This window comes from Petaurus breviceps, unplaced genomic scaffold (genome assembly GCF_028583685.1).
Source record: "Petaurus breviceps papuanus isolate PSGF00001 unplaced genomic scaffold, PetGlider_PUasm1.0 350, whole genome shotgun sequence".
NCBI lineage: Eukaryota > Metazoa > Chordata > Mammalia > Diprotodontia > Petauridae > Petaurus > Petaurus breviceps.
This window is the reverse complement of record NW_027186199.1, coordinates 2107254-2113266: the sequence shown is the minus strand read 5'-3', so window position 1 is coordinate 2113266 and position 6013 is coordinate 2107254. Positions and strand designations below refer to the sequence as shown.

The 6013-nt window shown below is 39.1% G+C and overlaps 1 pseudogene; it reads left to right on the top strand.

Moving 5' to 3' along the window:
• Nucleotides 1-5972, top strand: part of LOC138168024 (heat shock protein HSP 90-beta pseudogene) — a 67905-nt pseudogene extending 61933 nt beyond the window's left edge.
• The last annotated feature ends 41 nt before the right edge of the window (nucleotides 5973-6013 follow it).

Sequence of the window (6013 nt, the reverse complement as noted above, 5' to 3'; positions counted from 1 at the left end):
TCTCTCTCTCTCTCTCTCTCTCTCTCTCTCTCTCTCTCTCTCTCCCTGTTTTCAATCATTGCTTCCCTTATTCCACCCTCTCTTCTATTAGCCATACCTTTTCTCATATCTCCTTACACTCCTACTTCCCTATGTGGTAAGAGAGATTTTTACACCCAACTAAGTGTGTATATTACTCCCTCTTTGAGTCAATTCCAGTGAAAGAACAGTTCAAGCAAAACCCCTGCTTTCCCACCTCCACTGTAAAAGATTTTTCTTTCATGCTTCTTTTATGAGATAATTTTCTCCATTCTTTCTCTCCCTTCTCCTTTGCATTCCTCTTTCTCACCCCTTAATTTTATTTTTTTTATAATTATTTTTTTTTATTTCCCATCATAGGAAACTCATACCAATGTCCTCTGTCTATGAATATGTCTTCTATCTGCCCTAATAATGATAAAGTCCTTAGGAGTTACAGTATTATCTTGCCATGTAGGAATGTAAACAATTTAACCTTTTTGAATCCCTTATGATTTCTCTTTCCTGTTCACCTTTATATGCTTCTCTTGAATCTTGTATTTAAAAGTCAAATTTTCAATTCAACTATGATATTTCTATTAGAAATGTTTAAAATTCTTCTATATCCTTAAATATCCATTTTCCCCCCTGAAATAATATGCTCAGTTTTACTGGGTTGTGATTCTTGGTTATAATCCTATTCCTTTGCCCTCCAGAATATCATACTCCAAGCCCTCAGATCCTTTAATATGAAAGCTTCTAAATCTTGTGTGATCCTGACTGTGACTTCCCAGTATTTGAATTGTTTCTTTCTGGCTGCTTGCAATGTTTTCTCCCTGACCTGGGTGTCCTGGGATTTGACTATAATATTCCTGAGATTTTTCATTTTGGAATCTTTTTCAGGAGGTGATCAGTGGACTCTCAATTTCTATTTTACCCTCAGGTTCTAGGATATCAGGGCAGTTTTCCTTTGTAATTTCTTGAAAGATGATGTCTGAACTCTTTTTTTTTTATTATGGCTTTAGGGTAGTCCAATAATTCTTAAATTATCTCTCCTCAATCTATTTTCCATGTTAATTGTTTTTCCAATGAGATATTTCGAATTTTCTTCTATTTTTTATTTTTTTTACTTTATTTTATTGTTGCTTGATGTTTCATGGAGTCATTACTTTCCACTTACCCAATTCCAATTTTTAAGGAATTATTTTCTTCACTGAGTTTTTGTACTTCTTTTTCCATTTAACAATTCTGATTTTTAAGTTCTTCTCCTCAGTAGATTTTGTGTCTTTTTTTAGCCATTTAACCAATTCTGTTTTTAAAGGTCTTATTTTCTTCAGTATTTTTGTGTCTCCTTTACCAAGCTGTTCACTCTCTTTTCATAATTTTCTTGCATCACTCTTATTTTTTTTCCTCTGCCTCTCCTATTTGATTTTTAAAATAAATTTTGAGCTCTTCCAGGAATTCTTGTTGGGCTTGTGTCCAATTCACATATCTTCTGCAAGGCTCTGCTTTGATGCTGTTTTGACATCTTTGTCTTCTTCTGAGTTTGTGTCTTGATCTTCCCTGTCACTATAGTAACTTTTTTATGATCGGGTTCTTTTTTTGTTGTTTGCTCATTGTTGCAAGCTATTTCTTGACTTTTAACTTTATTTTAACATTGGACTCTGCTTCTACGGTGGAGAGGGCACTGTCTCAAGCATCAGGTTTTTCATGCTGCTGCTTTCAGAGTTAGTTCTGGAAATCTGGTTTTTATGCTTCCAGGGTGGTATGACTTAAGGAGAGGTGTGATCACTGTTCACCTGGCCTGTGCTCTGATCTTTACCTAGGAAGGGACATTGTTTGCCCGCAGCTACAAGTGCTAGTGCTCCTTTTGGCCCTGGAACTGTGACCAGGTCCCCCGCTCTCCTGTAGCCACAAGTACTAGTACTCCTTTCTGTCTTGGAACTGAAACCAGGGCCCCCTCTAGAACTATGATCAGTAGTCCTATCCCCCTGCAACCACAAGTACTATTTCTCTTCATTCTGGAACTGTGGCCAAGAACCACATATGGGCAATGCAACAGGGTCCTGAACTCAGTGCCAACCAAAGGTCTCCTGCAATGTCTTTCTAACCAATTATCCACCCCCTCTTAACATCTGGGGACTTGGAGATCCCAAAGTTTCTGCTGCCACTGTTGCATCTACCCTTAAGGCCTGTTGCTGGCACTGGTGGTCATGGCCAGACCTGACCACCACTCCAGTGTGATCAATCTTTTCTTCAAACACCTGTCTGTTATTGCTTCACTCTGACCTTTTGTTGGCTCTGCAGCTCCAGAATTTGATTTGAGGTGTTATTATAAAGTTGTTGGGAGAGTTCAGATGAATTCTAGTCTCTACTTTACTATCTTGGCTCCAGCCCCACTTCCTGCTCTTTTGAGAAGAGGAGATGGATAGCTGATATTCTGAAAATCTCAGAACTTCAAAGTTAAAAGAATCCTGAAAGACAATTTAATCAGTCAGTAAATAAACATTTATTAAGCACCTAACATATGCTATTTTGGTAAAAATTTTGGGAAAAACTGGAAAGCAGTCTGGCAGAAATGGGGTATAGACTGACATGTTACACCAAGATAAGGTTAAAATAGATATATGATCTAGACATAAAAGGAGATATCATAAATAAATCAGAGGAGCTTGGAACATACTACCTATGTTGTCAGTATTACCAGATTTATGGATAAGAGATTGTACTTAATTTTGCTGGGCAATATTCCTGGGAGTTTTCATTTGGAGATCTCTTTCAGGAGGTGATCAGTAGACTCTTTCAATTTCTACTTTGCCCTCTGGTTCTAGGATATCAGGGCAGTTTTTCTTAATAATTTCTTGAAAGAAATGATCATGGCTTTCAGATAGTCCAATAATTCTTAAATTATCTCTTCTCAATCTATTTTCTAAAAATAAAAAGGAAAAAGGACCTATATGTACAAAAATATTTTAGTATCTTTTTCTGTGATGTCAAAGAATTGGAAATTTAAGGGATACCCATCAACTAGGGAATGGCCGAACAAATTGTGGTATACAATTGTGATGGAATAATATTGTGCTATAAGAAATGACAAACATTGGTACATGGAATGTGTGCATGCTTATGGACAACACAAAATTCAGTAGAACTGAAATATGAACAGTTCTTGTTGCAAGATAACTTAGCAGATATTCCATCCAAACAGCAGCCCCGAGGGAAACAAAACTGGCAAATGAAGACTAGTTTACCAAAATGGGAGCTGGATACACATCTTTCTGGAGTGAGCATTATAAGGAGAGGCACTAAGAAGCTGGCATAGGTTTCTCAATCAAATTTAATCTAATCAACAAGCTTGTATGCCTCCCAAAAGGAGTGAATGACAGGCTCATGATAATTGATTGTCACTTGCAGGAAAGTGCCATACCACCATCATCAGTGTATTTGTATCTACTAGAAAGAATACTGATAAGGTCAAAGAAAAATTTTATGAGATTTCACATTTTCTTCTACTTTTTTCATTCTTCTAACTATGTTTTATTGTTTCTTGAAGTCTAATATAGTCATCAACTTCCATTTGGCCAATTCTACTTTTTAAGGAATTCTTTTCTTCAGTAAATTTTTGTACACCTTTTTTTGCTTTTTGGAGAGGGAAGGCAGGGCAATTGGGGTTAAGTGACTTGCCCAAGGTCACACAGCTAGTAAGTGTTAAGTGTCTGAGGCCAAATTTGAACTCAGGTCCTCTTGACTCCAGGGCTGGTGCTCTATTCACTGTGCCACCTAGCCAAGTACTGCTTTTTAAGGAGTTCTCTTCAGTAAATATTTGTACACTTTTTCCCATTTAACCAATTCTGCTATTTAAATAGTTCTCGTCAGTTGATTTTTGTATCTCTTTTTCTATTTGATCTATTCAGTTTTTTAAGATGCTATTTTCTTCCTATTTTTGTGTCTTCTTTACCAAACTATTGGCTCTTTTTCAATATTTCTTTGCATCACTCTCATTTCTTTCTCAATTTTTCCTCTACCTCTCTTGATTTTTAAAATCCTTTTTTGAGTTTCTTTCAGGAATTCTTGTTGGGCCTAAGACCAATTCACATTTTTCTTTGAGGCTCTAGATGTAGCAGTTTTGACTTTGTTGTCTCCTTCTGAGCTTATATTTTGATCTTCCCTGTCACCATAGTAACTTTCTAGGCTCAGATTCTTTCTTTTGTCATTTGTTCATTTTTCCCAGCCTATTTCTTGACTTTTAACTTTATATTAAATTTGGGTTCTGCTCTCAGAGTGAAGGGGACATTGTCTGAAGCTTCAGGTTTTTTTGTACAGCTATTTTCAGAGCTAGTTCTGGGGGTCTGTAAGTTTTCACTTCTTCCAAGGTGATATTATCTAAGGAGATATGTGTTTACTATTCTCCTGGCCTATACTCTGAGCTGAGTACTCTTTTCCACCATGGAGTTGTGACCAGAGACCCCACTCTGCTGCAGCCTCAAACTCTTATGTACTAGTAGTCTTCCTTGACATGGGACTGTTACCCAGGACTGTGACCCAGATCCCTGTAAAAGCAATGCAACAGAGCCCTGCATCCAATGCCAGAAAAGGGACCTCTGTATTGTTCTTCGGACCAGTTGTCCAACCACCTTATCATTTGCAGACTGAGCTCCAGAAGCCACTGCTGCCTATTGAGTTGCCTCCCAAGGCCTGCTACTGGTTTGTCAGGAGTTCTCTGTACTATGCTGTGCTCTACTTTCATCCCAGCACTACAGACCTTTCCTGCCAACCTTCTAAGTTATTTTGGGCAGGAAAATTGTTTCACCTTGTACTTTTGCAGGTTCTGCCACTCCAAAATTCATTTTTAAGTGTTAAGTTGTTTGGAGGGAAATTTGGGAGAGCTCAGATTAGTACATGTCTTTTCTCTGTCGTCTTGGCTCCACCACCTTCCTCCCACTACCTAAGGAGAGCCTCTGAGCTCTATACCCTTCATGAATGATTGGAATCAGTCCTGAAGGAAACTAAACTCCAAAGACATAGGGCAAGTGCTTTTTCCTCAAAGTGTTTGGCTCTCTGTACCTCTAATACCCCCGAGCCTGAAGTGGATAGAAGGTAATTACTTAAAAGTTTAGGGTTGTTTCAATCTAGAGTTTTCCCAAAAAAAAGAAGAGTAGAAAGACACTCAATGGTCAATGTATATTTGATTCTGGAGGTAACCGGGAGCCACTGGAATTCATTGAGTAGAAATTGGACATGATAGAATAATCACTTTGGCTATGGGAAAGTTGGGGTGGGGAAACACTTGAACCAGAAAGACCATTTAGGAGACAATTACAGTAGATCAGATGAGAGATGATGAGAGTCTACACTGGTATGTGGCCTGTGTGAACACAGGCTCCTGATCACCACTTCCCTGATCCTTCCCCTCCCCCATCCCCCAAAATAAAAAGCCTCCAAAGGCATTTAACAGCCAAGGAGTCTCTTAAGGGACCCAAACCTTGATTCTTCTATTTCAATGCTGCCAGTACTAGGGGAACATAGATAGCCACAAACCTTACTGAGAGTCTCTTCAATGGATATATACACATAGGGTACCAATGCCCCATAGGCATCCACATGCAAGAGCACACAGGGGTGCTCCCTTCATGTGATCACTGCATAGCCAGGGATTTGTGGGGAGGGTGAATGAGTCAGGATCTAGGCTGATGCAATAGTAATAGTGATGTTTAGAGGGTCTTAGAGTTCCTTTGCCCTTCTCTATAGCAACAGAACTCCAAACCCTTCTAAAGGGACTGGTTGTCAACATCCACAGGAAGGATCTTCTAGGCAGTGAAGAGCTAGAAATGAGGTGACCCCATGAACTCAAGCAGGGTCCAGCCTGACCAGGAAAGAACAGGTCAGTAGCCTCTGACCCCTCAATATCTGTCTGCCTCTTCCTCTTGTTGAGGCCCTACCCCTTCTCTCTTATTCCTACAGTCACAGAGGAATGAGAGGGTTAATCCTGGAGGACTGGGGTGGGAGTGGAGAAGGA